Source organism: Neovison vison, chromosome 9, assembly GCF_020171115.1.
Source record: "Neovison vison isolate M4711 chromosome 9, ASM_NN_V1, whole genome shotgun sequence".
In the NCBI taxonomy this organism is placed as follows: domain Eukaryota; kingdom Metazoa; phylum Chordata; class Mammalia; order Carnivora; family Mustelidae; genus Neogale; species Neogale vison.
In genome coordinates, this window is record NC_058099.1 from 81,540,782 (window position 1) to 81,563,902 (window position 23,121).

General features: G+C 34.9%; 1 pseudogene; it reads right to left on the reverse strand.

The window, feature by feature from the left end:
• Nucleotides 1-5,030: 5,030 nt before the first annotated feature.
• On the reverse strand, nt 5,031-5,182 carry LOC122917825 (annotated as a pseudogene).
• Between the last annotated feature and the right edge of the window lie 17,939 nt (nt 5,183-23,121).

Sequence of the window (23,121 nt, forward strand, 5' to 3'; positions counted from 1 at the left end):
GGTTTTGTTTTGATTTGTAATCTTGCTATTTAAGTTTTACAAAACAATTGGGATTATGTTTTGTAACAAGACTTGTCAAGAATGACATGAGTCTTACCTTTAACAGCAGGAAGCTGGAGGATGTCACCTGACCTGCAAGAGGCTAGAGACATTTAATATAAATAGCCATGTAGCTAATTTTGTGCAGCTTATAAATTCCAGCTTTATTCACTTTCTAAACACCCTTCCTACAAAATTTCAAGTCAGGCTCCATTTTTATGTCAGCTCGGACTCCAAACAGCTCTGTTGGTTTCCAGACCTAAAGAGAAAGAAATCACAAAGCTTTGATGCTCTCAGAAGGCCACTCTCACAAAGGACCTCAAATTCTTGAATAAAACTCATTGAAACTTTCAAAATGGATTAAGTAATTGGTTAAGAGGAAAACCAATTCAGCTAGAAGTTAAAATTCTAAATGGGATGAGAATAGTACAGCCATCTTCCTAGCTCTGTCTTCTAGCTGTTTTTCAGGCTCTCCTACAAAAGAGTTACAAATCTTGTTAAAATCTTCTGTGCATAAATTGATGCTTCAAGTATATAAAACTTGATTAAAAGACTGAGACATTCCAGTACTTTCGAGAAATCAGTTTGAAGGACGTATGTTCATTCTGCTTCTTACACATCTCTGTTTAGAAAAATAATAATGAATAATGCAATTATAAGATACTGACTGAAGTAGTTGTAAATGTAGCATCCCCTTGTGCTTCCCAAATTGACTTACAGTAAAATATTTAAGACCGTGTCCAAGTGAGTTGTCCAAAGTTTCTTTTTATGCTTAAAGTTTGAGGTGAGAGGACACTGGTGGCAAGAGATGCAGTAAAGATTCATTTAAAAAAAGAAAAAAAAAAAGCAAAAAATCAAAAAAAAACCACATAGAACTAAATCTATGTAGAAACAGGCTGGCCATTGTTCTAGAGCTTTTATCTCAGGTTACCGTTCTGAGTAGTTGCTAGATTCTATCAGCTATTTTTAAATCTTCAGATTCGTTTCCTTGTCACTGTTATTTTTCTGATAGTTTGTTTCAGGCAACAGGCATCTTTCATACTCTGTTTGGAGGGTGCTCTGGAGAGCTCAGGAGCCAATTACATCATCATATTCCCAGCAGTGTTTCAACATAAACTCCAATTTATAAATGAGGCCACAAAGTCACCAAGAGGTCAAATGACATATTCAGTCTTCATGGAGTATCTCCGCCAAGTTTAACATTTACCTTAGAAGTCCATGGTATCACACTTGAAAGCGTTACTCAAGCCCAAAACTCTGAAACTAAACAAAAATTATCCACAGTTTACAAAAGATTTCATGGACTTCGCTAGCGTTATTAATGGAAAATTTGCAAAGACTTTAGAAATTTGTTTTGCTAAGTAAATACTATAAATTTATAAGGACGTGGGTGGGAAGTTTCTTAGCGTAACTAATTTTTTTTTCATCATTACCCCAGAATGAGATATTATAGAAAGGTGACTTTAAAGCTCCAATACTTTGTTTTTATTTCAGTTTTTCTGATAACACTTTTTTATCTAATGAAAATCTTCACCTCCTAAACAGGTGATATTAACATAATTCAATTTTATCTTCATGACTCAAGGTCATTGTTATGAGAATCCTCATTGATTCTGTAAGCGGAAGTAAAAGTGAGCTAAATTTTTTATAGTTAAGATTAGCCAGGATTTATTGTGAAATTATTTCAGTTAATATTGTAGGTAAATGTGGATTCTAGTATATTACTGAAAAGTTAAAGATAGCTACTACTAGAATTCAAAATGAGGTTATATCTTCTAAATCACAAGGGGAAAATTATATAAATTTCTAAAGGGAAAGACACCAGGAAAACATAAAAATTCAATTAAAAACGAGATTTTTGTACCAATTATTTATCTTGTCACCATTTTTCAATCTTGTTCTTTTAAAGTCTCTGATTTTTTTTTTTTGGATTTTATTTATTTATTTATTTGACACAGAGAGAGAGATCACAAGTAGGCAGAGAGGCAGGCACAGAGAGAGAGGGAAGCAGGCTCCCCGCTGAGCAGAGAGCCCCATGCGCGGCTCAATCCTAGGACTCCAAAATCATGACCTGAGCCAAAGGCAGAGGCTTAACCCACTGAGCCACCCAGGTACCCCCTAAAGTCCCTGATTATTCAGTTCCAAGCAAAGTTGACCTGCAAAAACATGGAGACCTGGGTGCCAGCAGCCCCCCTCCTACCCCATGCAGCTGGACATCTACATATAATTTCTGACTGCCCCAAAATTTAATTACTGATAGCCTACTCTGGACCAAAAGTCTTATAATAACTTGGCTGATTGACAGGTGTTATATTTTTAATGATATATGTATTATTATTGTATTCTTACAATAATGTATGCTAGAGAAAAGAAAATGTAATTCAGAAATTCATGAGAAAGAGAAAATACATTTATAATATCGTATTGTATGTAATGGGAAAAAAATACATACACAAGTGGACCTGTGGAGTCCAATCATGTTGTATTGGCACCTATCCATATATCCCTGTATTTTCTAAGTATCTCTCACTTGAGCCAAAGTAAAATGTCACATGTACTGCTTAAATTTCTATCCTTTTGGGGATTTTCTATCACCACTGTTCTTGAGGACCAAAACTAAGCCAGACTGAAATTCTGCAGCCATCCACTTCAAGTGAGTACCAGAAAATCACGCAAAACCATCTACAAATCAGGTCCAAGGTTTCTGCTCTTGAGTTAGGTGGTCATAAGAAACGACCATGAGAATACAGATGAAGATTAGAAGAGAAGAGACAATGCAGAAGAAGTTGTCAAAGAAATCTGGATCATCTGCTCCTGCAACTTACTTGTACTTCTTGGACCTCCTGGACTGACTTCCTACACATCATTTCAACTTCCTAATAAATTGCTGCTCTGAGTATCCAACCTTATTCCCTAGAGGTTCAGATACAGTGTTCCTGATGAGTAGCTTAAATTTGAGTCACTTGATATTCTCTGATTAGGCATTCATTTCTTGTGATGTCTGCTAGCAAACCAGGGGATGTTTCTCAAAAATAGATAGATACCTTCAGAAGGGGCACTGATTTACTCCAAAATCCTACATGTTTGTACAATGATTCTGCTACTGGGATTTTTAAGAGAGTTCATATAATATTTGTATTTATCATAGGCATCTCATGTATTGTTGGATCTACTGGATCATGAAGTCTCAGATAGAAGTGCCTACACTGATTTCCAAGTTCCTTAATTTTCACTCCTATCCAATACCCTGAACTCAAAATCACATGTCCAACTGCTGACTTGACTTCTCTGATTTGATGTCCACTGAGTTCTCAATTTCTCCATGTCTGAAACCAATTCTTAATTCTCACTTCCAACCCCAACTAACCCAAGACATGCTCCTCACTTCGTTTTTCTCAATTTTCAAAATTAAGTAAATTATTACTTATCCAGCTTTTCAAGACAACTGAAAAGTCGGAATACAGACCTTCTCACACAGCTCTTGATTAGACAACTGTTTCCGTTCAGCCGTTCCTCCTCTCTCCATTATATTTTATTTAAAAAGTCAGAGTGAGTTTTTTAAAAAGTCAGATTATGTCTAACTATTCAGTATTTCTCAGTGGAATCTCATCAGCATTGGGCATTTTAATTTATTCTCAGAAATTAGGACAATATTTGATACATAGGAGATGCTGGTAGATGGAATAATGCCTCCTCAAAGTTGTCTATATCCCAACCCCAGAACCTTTGACTATGGTCCTTACATAGAAAAGAGAAATTTGAGGATGTGACTAAATTAATAATCTTGATGTGGAGATTGTCTTGGATTATCTCTATGGGTCCAAAAGATCAGAGTCTTATAAGAGAGAGATAGGAGGATTAAAATCAGGAAAGATGTGATAAAAGAAACGGGGGTTCTAGTCAAAAAGAGATTTGAAGATGTTATGCTGTTGGCTTGAAGATGGAGGACAGAGCCACACACCAAGAAATCCAAGGGGTCTCTAAAAGCTTGAAAGGCTAGGAACTGATTCTTTGCTAGATTTTCCAGAAGGAATGCAGATGTGCTGACACCTTGATTGACATTAGTTCTGTGAGACCCATATTGGACATCTGATCTCCAGAACCATAAGAGAATAAATCTGTGTTGTTTTACGCCATGAGGTTTGTGGTAATTCATTAATATTAGGAATCAGAAATGAATCCAGAGCTATCTAATAAATAATGCAAAATGATGAAACTAAATAAATTCCAGTAAAACTATAGCCCTGGACTTGAGGCCATAACACCTGGGTTCTACTCTCAGCTCTGCCATGTTAACTAGAGAATCCTCGAAAAATCATGATCTTCCTATAAACTGGAGATAATGTCTCACCTTCTCAAATCTCAGAATTATTAATAGGTATATTGGTTTCCTATTGCTGCTGTTACAAATTACTATAATCTTAGTGGATTAAAACAACATAAATTTATTTCTAAAGATCAGATATCTAAAATTGGGCTCAATAACTAAAATCAAGGTGCTGGCAGGACAGCTGCCTTCTGAAAGCTCTGAGGCAGAAATCGTTTCCTTGCCTTTTCCAATTTTAAAAGGCCACCCGAATTCCTTGGCTCAGATGCCTTCGTCCATCTTCAAAGCCAGCAGTATAGCCTTTTGAAATCCTTCTCTGCTTCCTTTGTCACTTTGCCTTTCTGACTCTGATTCTTCTTGCCTCTGTCATATAAGGACTGCTGTGATTGCAGTGGGCTCATCTAAGTCATCCTTAGTAATTTTTCTATCTCAAGATCCTTAACTTAATAGCATATGGAAAATCCATTGTGCTACATAAAGTAATATATATTTACCAGTTTTGGGGATTAGGATGTGGAGATCTCTGGTGGAGAACACTATTCTATCACAGAAGGTCAAATAAAATAACCTATAGACAAATGCCCTGGGACCATTAAAGCATGAAACAAATACAGGATAAACTCAAGGGAAAACTCCAATTTGGTTTAAATACTAAGAGGAGACACTGAAAAGTCAATTTTTAGAATTATACTCTTACTTTTCTGTTTATCTTTATAGTATGAAAATGGTTTTCTCATTTTAATTTTTTTTTTCAATTAGCAATAATCGCGCCTCGGATAAACCTCATTGGCTACGATACTGCCACTGCGCATATTTATTTATTTGACAGAGAGAGAGAGAGAGACCACAAACAGGGGGAGCAACAGAGGGAGAGGGAGAAGCAGGCCTCCCACTGAGCAGGGAGCCTAGTGCAGGACTCTATCCCAGAACCCTGGGATCATGACCTGAGCTGAAGGCATACACTTAATCGACTGAGCCATGCGTGTGTTCCTGAAACTGCTTTTTTAAAATTATCCGTTCCTTTCTGCATTTCACTGAATGAGCCTTTCTTTTAACTATTCATTCACCTTTACCACATAATACAAAGAGAAGTTATGTGCTTCTCTGAACAAAATAATTATCTAACTAAAAATGAAATTTTAAAACTGCATCATACACTCTAGGAAGCCAAATTTACTTTTTATTATTGCTGATGGACACTGAGCCAGTCTTATTCTCTTCCAAACAATCACTTAAACTTCAGTGAAAAATATAAATTTATCCATAATATCTATATTGTAAGGTATTTTAAAATATTTTCCAGTGGCATCCCATCACAGTACTGTGTTTTAATTCTGTACTATTTTCCAACAGGTATGCACCAAAAGATTGACGAGATCACACATTCTTGAGTTGCACCTATATATTGTTTTTAGATATGTATTGCCAAAATTCACTTGTCTGTAAAAAAAAAAAAAAAAGGTAGGCAATCCCTGTGTATAGATTTTCATCAAAACTTCACTGACTGAAACAGAGAACCTTTTCATATATAATTATATGGTCTCCACGTTGGAAAGATACCACTGCCCGATGCTTGCTGAATTTCTGAGCATCCCTTTCTCTTCGCCAAAACTCACAAACAGCTTTAGGTCAGGTAGGAGAATGATAATTAAACATTTCTGTAGCATTATTACCCAAGCATGTGGAAATTTTCTGGGTTCAGTGAGTGGAAGAATATCTTATATTGATTCAAAAGCACCAAGCCAGATGCAATTACATATTCTGAATGCTTTCCAGTGGATAATTTTTTGGTACTAGTTGGAATAATTACTGAGCAAAGAGTTGCTCTCTTATTTCAGTAGGGGAAACCAAAAAGTTTCTGACTCACCATTAAAACTTTACAAAAGACTTTAAAAATTGTTTAGTTATCCAGGATCTTTTCCAAAATTTATACTTAGTCATCAACAACTTTTGCTTTTATCTAAATACAGTTTTGTTTATGCACAAGAAAAGCACCCCCTGCCCCCAAAATAAAAGAAGCTTTAGAGAATACTGAAAGCTTGGCCAGAAGCTAAATTCTTAACCCTAAATCCCAAATTCCTGCAAATCACTTCTTGTAAGGAAAAAAAAAAAAAAAACTAGCATGGTATACAATTTATATTTCCAAATTACTATCCCTTTGACAGAAGAAGGTTAAAAAAATGTTTTGCTTTTCCTGCATTAGAACAAACAAATTAAAATATTTCTTGTCAAAATTATTTAACCCCATAAGTTCCTTTATGTTTAACAAGACCTATTGGGAATGAACCATATAAAGAAAATGTTCCCACAGGCATACAAAGGCAGATACACTAGACTCTTCTGTAAAGACTAAGATAAATCAGACAAGCATTTTAATTTGCACAGGAAGAGAGGATGGGGCGAAATACAGTCCAACATGAAAATATTCTCTTGAGATGCTTCAATTAGATTCTTGCCCCTTCTCCTTAATAAAGAGAAAATCACAAATTTAGAACAGATACCCTCTCAGAAATGATAATTATGTTGCAATACTGGTTGCATCAGGATGGCATGTTGTTTCCAATGAGTTCTGCTCTTATTATGGAAGTATCAGAACCCACTTCCGACACAGCACTCTCTGGGAAATAAAAGAGAGAGGCATCTGTTAAAGTGTCTTTATAGCACAGAGAGCTCTCAGAAGAGCTCATATATTGGAGGAAAAGTTTAAAGAGTTGTACATAAGTAAGAACAATAGAAAAAAATCTCAAAGATTTGAAGATAAATTGTTTGGTTTTGAACTCACTCTTTCCCTTCATTTGTTCCTTCCTTCCTTCCCTCCTTTCAGAGAGATAAAATATTAGAAAACACATTTTTAAAGGTATCAAAAAATTCATCTTTTTGATAAAATAAATACCCTTTATGATTTAAAAGATGCAAATAAATTTAAACTATTATTGAAAATAAAACATTTTGATAATTAGGCAAAAGAGGATTCTTCATGAAGATTTAATTTGAATCGGTACTGACTCACTTGTGACAGCAATCTTCAAATTACTTTGCAAAACAAATTTAAGTGACTTAGATTATTCTAATATCTACAAGCCAGAGAAATATAATCATCAAGTACAGGAATCTTTATATTGTATGATGTTGCCAACTCTGGAATTTCCACAAAAATATTTCTGGGCATAGAAATGAGGGAGCTCTGAATTTCCCAAGTGACATTAAGCAAGCAGCTGGATTTTTTCTCTTACATATATTAGGCTTCCACATAAGATTTTATATGAAGAGATGATTCTCTATCTAAAAGCATTTGGAAGAACATTAAGTTAATCTGTTATTTTAGGAAAGAAAATCAGAATATTCTAACAAATTACTCCCGCCCCCATCTCCCCCACCCCCTACCAATTTGGGGTTTGTTCCTAGATGCAGAAGAATCTAGATATTTTTAGGAGTTTTCAAATTTACAAGCTAAATTCTCATTCTCTTAATGACACTAGCACAACCACATTTTTCTTCATAAATACTCTCATCTCTACCAACCATGTCATCATCATTTATGAATGATTGCCATGTGAAGATAAACCATCTTGATGAAAATGCTTTTAAAAGGCCAAACATTGCCGTAGTACAAATAAACTCCATCAGTAGTTCTTGTCATTATTTTTCCTCTACTGATATTGAGGGGATAAATTAAGGTTAAATGAACAAACAGTAGTTTAGCATCATAGCCAAGTGCTCTGTCTGACCAAAGGGAACCATTCCTAGAGAAGGGTAGAGAATTCTTTGAAAATCACAAGGTTTGACTTTCAAATTTTGATGGTCACAACTGTACATCCCAAGTTAACAACATAGACAGTAACTGTGGACACATTATAAATGATTTTAGGCAATGATTCTAGCAATTCAAGCAAGTAACTTGCTATCTGAATTATCCGGTTATTGCAAACATCTTCTTTTTTATTTGAAATGCCCATATAAATTATTCCTTTAATTTTTCATTCTGGGCAAGAATACACATGAAATTAATCCTGTTTAGGTAATGAAATCCCTAGCCCATCAGAGTTCTTCAGTGATTCCTAACCATTTGCAAGAATTCTCCCAACATCAAAGACTCTTGCATGTCCATACTTAAGAGGATTTTGCATCCCATGGGAGCCTTCCCTGGTAGAAATGCTCTAGTTTAAACCCAAAATGTTGTCTTCCCTGAAAGAGGCCATTTGTTAACAAGTCCTGAGGGTGCTGTTGATTACCTCATGCTTTTGTCTGGAAAAGTTGTTTTTGATGTTCTTTTCAGAGAAACCTAAAGCCCAGTTGGAAAGGCATAATTCAGAAACATATTGTTCTTTTTTTTTTTTTTTTTGAGGATCCTTTCTTTTCCCCTACCCATAGAGATAAAACAACACAAGTGTATTTGCAGAAATATTTTCTCCAAGGTATTTTTCTTTGAATGCTTGGAACTTTTGCAGACACACATACACACCTATTCTGTTATTTCAGATAATGCTGTTTCAGAGGAATTGGCACTGAAGTTTGTCTTATCTTACCTATTTATATATTTCCTCTCTCTTCTTTAGATTATATGTAATATATGCTTATAGGCACATCAAGACTTAACTAATTGTGGGGGCACCTGGTGGCTCAGTGGGTTAGAGCCTCTGCCTTCTGCTCAGGTCAAGATCCCAGGGTCCTGGGATCGAGTCTCGCATCAGGATCTCTGTTCGGCAGGGAGTCTGCTTCCTCCTCTCTCTCTGCCTGCCTCTCTGCCTACTTGTGATCTCTTTCTCAGTCAAATGAATAAAATCTTTAAAAAAAAAAAAAAGACAACTAATTTTTCCCTTAAATTATATAAGTGGTATGACAAAACTGGAGAAAATTTAACAAAGAGGAAAAAATACATTACCTCTGATCCGAAAACACTAACACAACTATCTTCATTTTTGTTGTGACTTTTCTGTACTTTTCTGATTTGCATCCTTGATATTTATTTATATTGTTAAATTATACCAGGAATGCAACATTATACTCTGCCTCTGCTTTCTATTTTGTGACTACTTGCATTTTCCATGTCTTCTATAATTATGGCCTTGATTTCTACAGAATATTTTTATGAATGGGTATACTATAATTTGCTTATTTATTCCTTTACCAGCCATTTAGGGAGATGGGAAGAGCTCTTCTTCCTCTTTTTCATTTCCTTTCATTTTCATTCTTTTTATTTTCCTCTTATTCTTTTGAATTTTAATTTACCATAAATTCTCAAATATAAACTGTCCTGAACTAAATGACATAGCATTTCTATTTCTAATACTGTTAAATTGAAATACAAAATAATTATGCCAAATTCAACTGACACCAACAAATTGAGAGTGATCTGATTTTACCATAACATTTCTTGTATTTGTATTATAGCTTACATATAATAGATACACACATATATATGCATATATATATATATAATATATTTCTTCATCGGTATACAATGATATATTCTTATTTACTATTTTATAATTTCCCATATAATATTCTTTTTTTTAAGTGATAGATGAAACTGAAATAGAGAGAATAATTATTTGTCTTCTTTAAGCTTTTCCTAAATAAGGCTTAAATGCCAAATGATTGTTATCTAGTATATTAAAATTATTCTGCAACAAATGAACTAAGAATAATGCCAACTTCATTTTTATCTACTATTTGAATGATATTCTGCAAAAACCAACCAGAAAATTTTGTTTTCCATGATCTATGAAATAGGAAAAGCCAGAGCATATGATTTTAGCAATGTCTCAACTGTGGCCTCAAGATTAGTTTTCACAAAATGATAACATCCTATATGACTATACAATAAAAAAAAAACAGCCCTAATGCTCAGCCACTCTCCTAGTTGTCTCTCTGAAGTAATGCATCATGACAAATCAGCAACCACATGACTTACCTTCTATTTGACTTAATGTTACACTTAATTTCCTTGTAGTGCTGATGGTAACTATTTCTTTAGTTGTACATTGTTTCCCTACCTGTGTTCAGTCATGTCCTCCACTGGCTAACTGCTTTTATTTACTGGGCTTCTAAAAACATCTTTATTGAGATAAAAATTCCCCCATTTAAAATCTAAAATTCAGTGGGTTTAATATATTCATGAAGCAGGTACAAAAAGAAACTTTGTACCTGTTAGCATTTCCTTTGGCTATATAATCAGAAGTGGGATTGCTGGATCATATGGTAGTTCTATTTTTAATTTTTAAATTTTTTTTAATTTTTAATTTTTTGAGGAAATTTCATACTGAATTCCATAATAGCTTATAACTTACATCCCACCAACAGTGCACAAGAATTTCCCTTTTTCCACATCTTTGCCAACACTTACTAACTCTTATCTTTTTGAAATAGTTACTCTAAAAGGTGTTAAGATATCTCATTGGGATTTTTTTTAAGACTTTATTTATTTGTTTGTCAGAGAGAGAGAAAGAGTGTGTGGCAGGCAGAGGCAGAAGGAGACTCCCTGCTGAGCAAGGAGCATGATGCAGGACAAAAGCAAATGCTTAACTGACTCAGCCACCCAGGCACCCCACATTGTGGTTCTGATTTGCAATTCACTGATGATTACTGAACAGTTTTCAGATACCTGTTGGTAATTTGTATATCTCCTGTTGAAAGATGTCTATTCAGATATTTTGCCCATTTTTTAATTGGGTTATTTGTTTTCTTGTTGTGGTGTTGAGTTCCCTATATATTTTAGGTATTAACCTTTTATCAGAAGTATTTTTCAAGTATTTTCTCCCACTCATATGTTGTCACTTCACTGAGACCTGACAGTGCAAAACTACTAGAAGGAAACATAGGGGGAAAACTTCTTAACATTTTCTGGGAAATAATTTTTTAAATATGACCTTCAAAGCACAGGCTACAAAAGCAAAAACAGACCAATGAGACTGCATCAAACTAAAAAGCTTCTGTACTGACCTGTTTCTTATATTCAATCTCTGGATAGAACCATACAATTAACATTTCAGCTCAAATGTTACATTATTTTCAGTTTTAGGTTTTCCATTTGGTCTTTTCCATAGTTGTTCTTTCTCTCATGAGATTTCCTCTTTTTAATTCTTTTCTGTCTATTTTCACTTATGTCCATGAGCATAATTAACCAGCTGTTTTAAATAAATCTTTGTCAGCTTATTTCCTCATGTACAGTATTGTATATTTTCTTGAGTATTGGTGACATTTTAATGTCCCTCATACGTATAGTTAAGTTTTGACATGGTCAGCAATATATTATAGATTCTGGATTTTGTTATGCTCCTGTGAAGAGAGTTCTATTTTTTAGGTTTTTTTTAGAATAACTTGGTTGAATTCAAACAGAAAACTTTTATATCTCCTGCATTAGGTAGTTGCTGAAATCTCAATTCAATTTTCTTCTTTTTTATTTATCTGAGCTACTTGGACTCTACCTACACATGCATAGTTCAGGAGTCAAACTTCTCAGCAAGAGTCTATATACATAATTCTGGGCTCCCTTTTTCCTGGCTACTTCCTTCTTAAGGCTCTCTCCCCTCATTTTTCAGCTGTTGTCTTTCCCCTGAACTCTGTCCTCTGCTTCTTCAAGCTAGTAAAACCAGTTTATCCACTATCTGAGTTCTAGCAATCCTAAAACAGGGCAAAGCTGTAAAACAATAAACTTTCCCAGGGCCAGTTACTTCTTTCAATTGTTAATTCCCTTCTCTGCTCTCTTTAGTCAATAGCCAGTGTTTTCTGGTTGTTACTCATTTTATCTAGAATTTGTAGTTCTTATCTGTAGGATGACTAGGCTAAAAGGAGATACTCAGTCTTTACTGGAAGCCAGCTTCCTCCATCATCATACACAAAAGCTTCTACAAGATTCCCACGTGATTCTAACCTGCAGTCAAATTTGAGCACCACTACCTTGAACTCTAATTTCTCCTTTTCTGAACTGCAACTAAATATACTGCCTTTCAGTTTAGTTCTAACTTGTGTTCTCATTATTATGCATTACTGTGCTTGTCCTACCCACTATTAGTAAAATGTATTGGTAACAGAGTATTAGGGTATCCTTATTTAGTATGCCTTAATGTTTTAGCATACCTGAGGCGCCTGGTTGATAATTGATGAGTACTCCAAAAACTGGTTGAAATCCAACATCTTCTTTCTTTAAATCAGACAAAAGAATAATATTACAAACTATGAGTTTCACAATTAAGCAGTGTATCCTTTCAAGTTTTATAAGAAGTCTAAGTTTTTCTACATAAAAAGCAGTTAAAGACAATAGGTCACTGAATAAATCACTCACTCATTATGTAATTATTTAAATAATCTAGATTATCCAAAACGGTAACAGCAAAAGGCAAAAAAAAAAAAAAAGTAAGTGGTTTCTATTCTAGTGATTAGCTAATTTACAGTATTTAACAGCACTTGGGATCTATATTTTACATAATTTTTTAAAGACTTGATATGATAATTCCTGAGCAAAAATAATGATTGCTTAATGGAAAATTGAGGCTCTTCCAGGATTCAATTATTTTTTTCCTAGAAGGAATTCTGAAATTTAATGTAGGAAAAGTATAACAGCGATAAAGAAGAAAAGAATAAAGACTAAAATCTTTTGAAGAACACTTTTGTATCCCTTTGGAAAATTATTATAGAGGCATGTCAGATATAAATTTATTTGTATTTTTTAAAATTAGATTTTAAATTGTATTGTCCTTCCTCACTAATACATGGCTAGCTTTTTCACTGGTAAATTTCTCCCCAGTTAGTTGGAAACTCTGATATTTTATTCAGTGCTGTGGGAAAGAATTTTAAAGATAATTTCTTTACTGAAATGTATAAAGGGGCACCTGGGTGGCTCAGTGGGTTAAGCCTCTGCCTTTGGCTCAGGTCATGATCTCAGGGTCCTCGGATCAAGCCCAGCATTCAGGCTCTCTGCTCAACAGGAAGCTTGCTTGCCCCTCTCTCTGCCTGCCTCTCTGCCTACTTGTGACTTCTTTCTTTCCTTGTCAAATAAATAAGTAAAATCTTAAAAAAAAAAAACAAAAACAGAAATGTATAAAAAGAAAAACATGCATATCATGAATGTAAGACTCAGTGATTTTTCACAAAATGAATCCAGCTGTGTAACCAGTAACTAGATCAAAAAAGCAGACATTAATTACCAGACCCTCAATACCCCTCATTTTGTTCTTTTCCAGTCACCACTTACCATGAAATACACAAAAATAACCATTATGTCTAACATCAGATACTAGAGTATCTTCTTCACTTCGTATTTTATACAAATAGAATCATACAGCATATACTCTTGGAGAGGCTGTATTTGGATTATTTTGCTCAACATTTTGTTTGGAATGTATTCATATTTAAATGTAGTTTTAATTCATTATTCTTATTTTTTTCTATATTTTAGTTTGTGAATATACTCCATTTCTGTTGACTAGTACTTGGGGTAGTTGTGTGTTCGGGGCTATTACAAACTGTGGGATAAACTTTCAAGAATATATTTGTTGGTGAACAAATGTATGCATTCCTATTGGATCATAGCTAGGCATGAAATCAAGAGTGAGTATATTCAGCTTTACAGATACTGCCAAGCAGTTTTCCAAAGTTGTTGCCCAATGGTAGGTACGCTGCTATAGGCAACATGTATAAGAATTCTAGTGTTCCATATTTCATTTGCATTTTTCATTTCCATCTTTTTCATCTCATCCATTTTGATGGGTGTGCAGTATTACTGTATTTTAGCTTTTCCTTAATGACTAATGAAGTTAGCATCAGTTCATATATTTATTTGTGTATAATCAATTAGGAAGTATCTGTTCAAGTATTTTGTCTAATTTTCTATTGATTTGTCAGCTTTTATATATTTATCTGTAAAATACCTTTAAATATACTGACAGAGTATTATCAGATATATTCATTGTATCTACTCTTACCTTGCATATTGCCTTTATATTTTCTTAATCATGTTTCTTGATGAACAGTATATAATTTTAATATATTATTATCCACTCATTTATCCTTCATGGTTAGAACTTTTGTGCAATATTTTTTAAAAAAAAATTTTCTGACTACAATGTAACAAATTTTTCTATGCTTCTCTTTAAGAGCTATAATGTTTATCTTTCATAAATTTGAGTTGCAACTCATTTGGAATTAATTTTTGTGTTTGGTGTGAGGTAGGGTTCAAGATGTATATTTCTTCCAAATGAATACCCAGTTGATTGAACCCCATTTATTAAAAACATCATTCTCCCCTCTAGCACATTATAATTTAAGGAAAATAACAATCATTTACTAAGAGGCAGCCTGGTGGTCAAAATATGTTTGTGGGATTATTTATATTAAAGGAAATCAAATATTATAGGAATAGAAAAGATCTAGAGCAACAAATCCTTAAATAATAGAAACATCCTTATAATTTGAGCCAAAATTTATTGAGCTCTTAAATAGGCTAGATGCATCATTTTTTTTTTTTTTTGAAGATTTATTTATTTGAGAGAGAGAGAGAACACAGGTCGGGGTGGTGGAGGCAGAGGGAGAGGGACAAGCCAGCTCCCTACTGAGTAAGGAGCCTGACGCAGGGCTCAATCCCAGGACCCTGAGATCATAATGCTTAACCAATTGAGCCACCCAGGTACCCCTCCATTTTTAAAGTGACCATTTTATTTTAAAACACCATTAGGTTCATAAGAAAGTTGCAAAGATTGTGCAGTATATACGACACCCAGTATCTCCTATTGTTAACGCTTTACACTATTATGGTGTATCTGTCATAATTAATAAAGCAATATTGAGATGTTATTATGTACTAAAGTCCATGCTTTATTCAGATTTCCTAGGTTTTTAACCTAGTATCTTTTTTTTCTGTTCCAAGATCCTACTCAGGTATGTTATTATAATTAGTTGCCATGTCTCCTTAGGCCACTCTTGGCATAGACAGTTTCCCAGACTTTCCTTGTTTTTAAGGACTTTGACCATTTTGAGGAATATTGGTCAGATGTTCTGGTAGAATATCCCTCAATTGTTCTTTTCTTTTCCCCCCAATATTTTTCTCATGTTTAAACTAGGGTTAAATGGGTTCTGGAGAGAACAAAGTAGAAGTGCCATTTTCAAAACATCATATAAAAGGCATATACTATCAATGTGACCTATCACTGCTGGTATTAACCTTGATCACATGGCTGAGGTAGTGTTTGTCAGGTTTCTCCACAATTACTCTTTCTTCACCCCTTAAAGGATAAGGAGTTATGCTACACCTTCTTAAGTGGAAAGTATCTACGTAAATTATGGAAATTCTTCTCCATGAGGGACTTGTCTAGTCTTCCCTAAGCATCATTTATCTTAATCCTCAAAGCAATTTTGTATCATCTAAAAGAATAAACACTTAGGAATATACCTACCCAGAAAGGCAAAAGACTTGTACGCTAAAAACTGCAAAAACATTTCTGAAGGAATTGAGAAAAAAAAAAAAAAGACTCCAATAAATGGAAATATATCCTGCATTCATAGATTGGAAAACAATTTTTGTAAGATGTCAATACTACCCAAAGCATTCTACAGAGTCAAGGCAATACCTATCGATATCCCAGCAATGTTTTCCGAAAGATAAAAAAATCCACCCTAAAATTCTCATGGACTCAGCCCTGAGAAAGAACAACAAAGTGGGAGATCTCATACTTCCTGATTTCAAAACTTATTACAAAGCTATAATAATCAAAACAGTGTGGTACTGACATAAAGAGAGACATAAAAATCAATGGAATAGAATCCAGAGCCCAGAAATAAACCCTTACTTACATGATTAAGTAATTTTTTTACAAGATGCTAATACCATACAATGGGAATGGGACAGTATTTTCAACAAACAAAACCATATGTCAGCATACAAAGAATGATGTTGGAACCTTACCTTACACCGTAATACAAAAATTAACTGAAAATGGGTCAAGGACATAAACATAAGAGCTGAAACTATAAAACTCTTAGAAGAAAACATAGGACAAAAGCTTTGTCAGTGGATATAAACTGGATAGAAACCAAAAGTACAAGCAACAAATGTAAAAAATAAATAAATTAAACATTTTTATACATCAAAGGACACTATCAACAGAGTTTAACTCTGTCTTTTAAAGACAACCCAAAAACAGGTGAAAATAATTGCAAATTATATACCTCAAGAGGTTAATATCCATAATATATAAATAACTCCTACAACTCAACAACAGAAAAACAACCAACCCAATTGTAAAAAAAGAAACATTTGTTCAAAGATCTACAGATGGCCAATAAGGACGTGAAAATATGCTTAATGTCATAAATCATTAGAGAAATGGAAGTCAAAACCACAATGAGATACCAATTCATACTCATTAAAATACCTATTATCAACAACAACAACAGGAAATACGAAGTGTTAGCAAGGATGTGGAGAAACTGGAACCCTGTGCATTATTGGTAGAAATGTAAAATAGCGTAGCTACTATGGAAAAAGTATAGTGGTTCCTCAAAAAAACTGGAAACAGAATTACCATATAACTGAGCAATTCCACTTCTAGGTATATAGTCAGAAAAACTGAAAAGCTGAACTTGGAGAGGGGCGCCTATTGGCTCAGTTGGTTAAGTGTCTGACTCTTGATTTGGCTCAGGTCCTGATCCTGCATCAGGATCTGTACTCAGGTGGGAGTCTGAGATTCTCTTCCTCTCCTTCTTCTGAAGTTCTGAAGGCTAGGGAGTCTAAGATCAAGGCACTGGCAGATTCACTGGCTGGTGAAAGCCTGCTTCCTGGTTCACAGATGTGGGGCTCTCTGGGGCCTCTTTTAAAAAAGTACTAATCCCATTCATAAAGCTTCCACCCTCATGACCTATTCACTCTCCAAAGGCTCCACCTCCAAATACCATCTCATTGAGAAATAGGTTTCAACAGATGGATACAGATCTATAGCACATGGATCAACATGATGTGGCATATATGCACAACGGACTATTATTCAGCCTTGGAAAGGATGCATAGTGACACAGCTACAACATAGAGGAATCTTAAAGCTTTATGCTTAGTAAAATAAGCTGACAACAATAGGACAAATACCACGATTCCACTTATATAAAATACCAAGAGTGGTCAAATTAAGAGAGACAGAAAGTAGAATGGTGGTTGGCAGGGGCCAGGGAGACAGGGATATGGGTAATATCATTTAGTTCAGTTTCAGTTTTGGAAAGTGAAAAATGTTCTGGAGATGGATGGTGGTGTACACTACCATGCACACAAGTGTACTTGATGTCACTGACCTGTACGTTGCAAAATGGTGACAATTGTAAATTAAAGGTATATTTTACCCCAATTTGAAAAATTAAAAAATTAAGCTGGATAAAAACCAATCATATGATGTCTCTATATAATTATTAATAAATTTTAGTAGTAATTTATAAAAATTCATCTCAGATGTGGTAAGTAGCTTGCCCAAGACCCTCAGTTAATACTTGACTAAGCAGGTTTTATTTAATTCCAAAATCATATATTTTTAAAGAAAGCCTTGCTAATTCATATGATAAAAAAGTTTTTCTTATTTTTTCTGCATATCATTAAAAATGCAATTCTTAGTCCTAAAGGTTTTATAAATAATTAATACCTTTAAATATAAATCACCTTCCATGCAGGTGCTCAAACTAAAATTCTGGGAATTATTCTTGATTTCTCTCTTAATTTTATCCACACAAATATCTTTAGCTCTAGCTCCTTACCCTCTCCCACATCTTTTCCTCTCTTCCACCTCCATCATTCATAGCCTAGACTATATCAATAGCCTAACTTCTCTTCATATCCTCCCACAGTCTTTCTCCACAGAACTGTAAACCAAAATATACAAAAGGTATCATTCCTCGAGGATGGGCATATGCTTTTGTGAAGGATCAGACAGGGAGTATTAGGACTGTGTGAGTCCCATGCTTCTTGTCCCAAATACCCAACTCTGCCATGTAGTGTGAAAACAGCCACGGGTAATACAGAGATGTAAACAAATGTATGGGACAGGATTTCAGTGAAACTTTTTATGAAAAGTAGGACGCTGCCGAATTTGACCCGTCTCTTACCTAACCAAAGACTAAACAAATGCTTTCCATTGTCCTTAGAATAAAATGGAAATTCTTAAACTGACCCATAAGAATTTAGTCTACCTTCCCAGACTTTCCTACCACTTTGTCCTCCTCCGTATTCTGGGCACGTACTCCTCTTTTCCCTCACAATTGTTTGAACGTGAAAGTTTAATGTCAGCATATACCTTATATCATCAACTCTTTATTCTGCCTGGGTTGCTTTTCTCCCAGATTTTATGCACAGCTGGGTTCTGATAATTAGCAGCTCTTCTCAAACACCACACCTTCTAAGGAAAGGCCTTCCCATACCACCAGATTCAAAGTGCTTCCCCTTGACGACCATCTGTATAAATGACTCTGGTTTATTTCCTTTGTAATATCTGCCTTTCTCTGAAATGATTCTGTTTGTTTATTGTCCAGGGTGTGTATTCACCTCTATCCTACCTCCCCAAAATAGATGTTAAGCCTCAAGAGTAAGGACCTACACCTTTCCTATTGCCTGTTATATCCTCCACACCTACAATGGTTCCAGGCATATAGCAAGTGCTGTGAAATTATTAAAAGAAAACATGAAAGATGTATTTATGAGACATAGTCATATATTTGTAGTGGGTCTTCAGTTGAAAGTAGAATAATAACCCATTAATGCCATAATTTAATACTTCAGCTAAATTTCCAAAGATCATGCCCACCGACAATTTAATAATCACAGACTTTACATTTATATTTAATTATAAACACAAAACCAGTCTGTTTTATACATCAAAAACAACTACATAAATATGAAATTAAATTTTAGTGTTGTCATCACTCATTTTATACAACCTTTCAATAGTTTCTAAATATTTTAGCTAAAAAATATGTGCTTTTATGATGTTATAAATAAGCAAATAATGAAAAATGACATGAAGTATACAAATATGATAAAACCACTATTCCTATTTTATTTCTTAAAAGTCGATGCATATGTTAGGGGTTTTTGTTGTTTTTTTGGTTTTTTTGTTTTGCAGTTGAATGTACCCTTTTGCATATCACACTGTTGTCCTTTCTTCATATTTACATTTATGCTGATTTTAAAGTGGGGACTTTTCCACTAAAATGGCGTTTGTATAATATAAACACATGACTTCCATTCACAGATTTTAATTTATAACCATTGAAATAATGAGTAAATATTATGTTTGCTCATAAATTCTGACTTCAGAATAAACAGATGCTCTTGAATCCTTTTTAGTTCTGTGTTTTTACCAATAGGTGGCAATGAACATTCCTCCCTACATTTGCTTTATCATAATTGGAGACAACGTTAAGTACTGTTTTAACGGTGCAGGATTTTAGAAGGAGTAGTGACAGGAAAGTAGATTCTTTTAATAGAATCTAAAAGACAACCCATTCTTTTTATCCACTACCTCCAATTGTTTAAACTTTTTTTTTTATATGTTAAGCTAAAATCATCAAACAACATTTCTGTGGTAAACCCAGTTCTGTCTGGTGAGGCCAGGCAAAATGATTTCCTAACCATTCTATGTGGCAGTTCTTTTTTTTTTTTTTTTAATGATTTTATTTATTCACTTGAGAGACCCCAGAAGAGCATAAGCCAGGGGCAGGGCAGAGGGAGAGGGAGAGGCAGGCTCCACACTGAACAGGGAGCCAAACACGGATTGATCATGACCTGAGCCGAACGGAGATGCCCAACTGACTGAGCCACCCATGTAGTGGTCCTGAAGCTACTGGAGAAGTTATCTTTTCAGATGTAGTGTTTCACATTTTATCAACCATTTCTCCTGAGACATGGCATGGTTTCAGATGCTCTGTGCTATTTAACCTTCTTTGACATATTCCAGTTAATTCCTGTCCATCTTAAAGTATACCATGCAGACATAATCATAGTGTAAAATATAGGCAATGCAAAATTCAGTGAGACTATTATTCATTGTTCTTATAGATCATATATTCTTATGAATCCAGCTTGAAACTTTATTGTCTATTGTCAGGTATGTCACACTAAGACTTTTTACCAAGATCGTCATATTTTTAAAAGATCTCAGGTCTTACTCACATCTTGTATTTTGAAACCAAGTTCAAGTTTGTTCATTATCCCTACTTAAGTTTTATCTTTGATGTCTTAATCTTTTTTTCTCAGCCTGTTATTATCACTTCAAATATTGATTCAGTCTTCTCTTATATTTGATTGTCCCTCCCTGAGTATCCACAATATGATAAGGTTCTCTTTTTCTTTTTATCCAAGTAATTGATTTAATTTTTCAAGCATTAACGGAGTTAAAAATTTCTAAAGTTCCAAAGTCTCCACCAGCCATTTTATTCCTTGATGTTCTCATACTGGAAGTTGTGATCCACAACTGATGACATTCATCCACGCACTTCAGTACTGAATGGCATAAATCAAAATGTTGGTAACCAGAGAATTTCTGTCCTGAATGAGGCATCTCTGAAATACAGTGCACCTGAGTTGTATTTTAGACTTTCATCGTGGACCTGATGTATTACCTCTAACTCTCACTATAGCACAAATATCATCAAAAACTACTCTACCGTCAATATAATCCTTAGATCATAATTTTGGCCAGTATCTCCAGTCATATCCATTAGTATCTATATCAACTTCACTGCTAAAATTACATGAGCAACCAAAACTTTGCGCAAAGTCTCTCAAAGATAACTTTTTAACCGTCACTTCAATGGCCCACAAAGAGTCAATATTTGTTTCAATCTTTATTTACTTATTTTAGCTATAACCCTCTTATAGTTCGCCTTCTTCTTATTTACAGCTTAAATCATGGAGACAATACCTCACGGCAAAATAAACTCCTGTCAGATTTCGTGCCACATGTTTACAAAGGCATCATTGCCTAATTACTGCTGTATTGGTCCACAAGCCACAGCTCAGAGTTATTCAGTATGAGGCAGTAACGGAGGCTTTGATGTAGAGCCCTTAATGCAAGACAATGCAAATGACATTTACTAGCAATTTTTTCCCCCATTAATGAACAGTACTTCAGGGAGTGTAAAGGCAAGAGGCATATAATTTCTGAACTATTTAAATTGCTAATTAGATCTGTACAGGAGGTGTATTCCTAATGCAGACAATTACAACGGCTCCTAAGTGTTTGCCTTACAGTTGCTAATTACTGCAGAAGCCAATTAATTGCTGTTGACTTTTTGTATTCTTTTGCATATCGCCAGTTAATATTTACATTTATAATGAAGACAAAATTGGCAAACACTGTGTCATTTTGTAATGAACAATTCCAGTGTCTAAACAATGAACACATTATCCTCATTTGTGCCTGAAGAGTGCAGCTGATTAGCATATGTTCTGTGCATGCTAGAACATTGCTCTTTCTTCTCAAGAGTAAAAACATCACTTAGGTGCAGGACATACAGGTGCAGTGTCTCCAGGGCTCCTGGAATTGGTTCCCACCATATGTCATATACCAGAGAGCAAAACAGTACACATCTATAAAAGTACAAGACTGAAAGGACTGAGCTTCTCTATGGAAGGTAAGTGTAAAAGAATGCTGTGGACAACTGTCATTTTTTTAGCCACTCAGTATCTCTACTGTCTCCTATGCTGGAGGAAGCCCCTGTCTTATGAGATCTCCCACTACAGATGTTGAAAAGACCAGGTATCACTCTTTCTAGCCTCTGTCAGCAATGATTGGGCATGTTAGGCACCACCAATCAAATGCACCCCTACTAGATCTGTAATCGGGATCTGGCAGGGAAAGAAGCAAGAAACCCAACGGGCTCTTCTAGTTATGATGGCGGTAAGGATGGGGACAGTGGTATTTAGTCATACCGTGCATTGTTCAGTGCTCACAGTGTCAACAGAAAAAGCAATGGCAAACAGCACTTGGTTGTGCACGTGGAGTGTTTTCAAATATATTTTCCCCTAGCTTTGCTGCCCTGTGGCCGGTCTTCCAATCCTCCTGGGGATTCTGAGAGCAGCTCATTTGTTTAAAAAAAAGAAAAAAATTTCCTCCCCAAATCTCCCAGTTTCTTTTATTACTGGCTATTAAGAACAATGGCAAGTGTTTTTGCAAGTTTGATGAGGGGTGGGGGATGCACCCATTGCTCAGAGTGCCATGTTTTATGTATTCTTTGACTTCTATAAAATCATGTGTTCAGATGCATTATATGAAGAACTGAAGAAAATCTAGATGAAACCATTCCTAGCTTTGCATTACCACCAAAAGCAAATAAATAAAACACCAATACAGAAGCACACGTGCACACACATGCCAACTTTCGTCTTTATTTTTACCTGCCAAAGGGAATAAGTTGGAAATAATTCTTTCCCTAACCAGCATATTTGTCAGAGTGTGTATTGTAAACAGCGGGGGCCTGAAGTGATTTTGTCAACCAGCTTTCCTACAGCGAAAACATAACTTTCATTCGCAACAACCTCTGGGCAATGCAAACAGAAAAGAGGTGGAAAATGACTTCTTGAACAAGGAAAACTTCTTGCTGCCTCATCCAGGGTAGATATGCTACTCTGTCATCCTACGTTTTATTGTTTCCCCTGTAACACTGCAGGCAGGCATTGGAGACACAGAGGTAGAACCCAAGAAGAAATAGCACATGAAGTGAATCATTTAGCCTCCAAGAATTAAAAGCCAAAAATAGACACAGAAATGAAAAGCAAAGGGCCGATA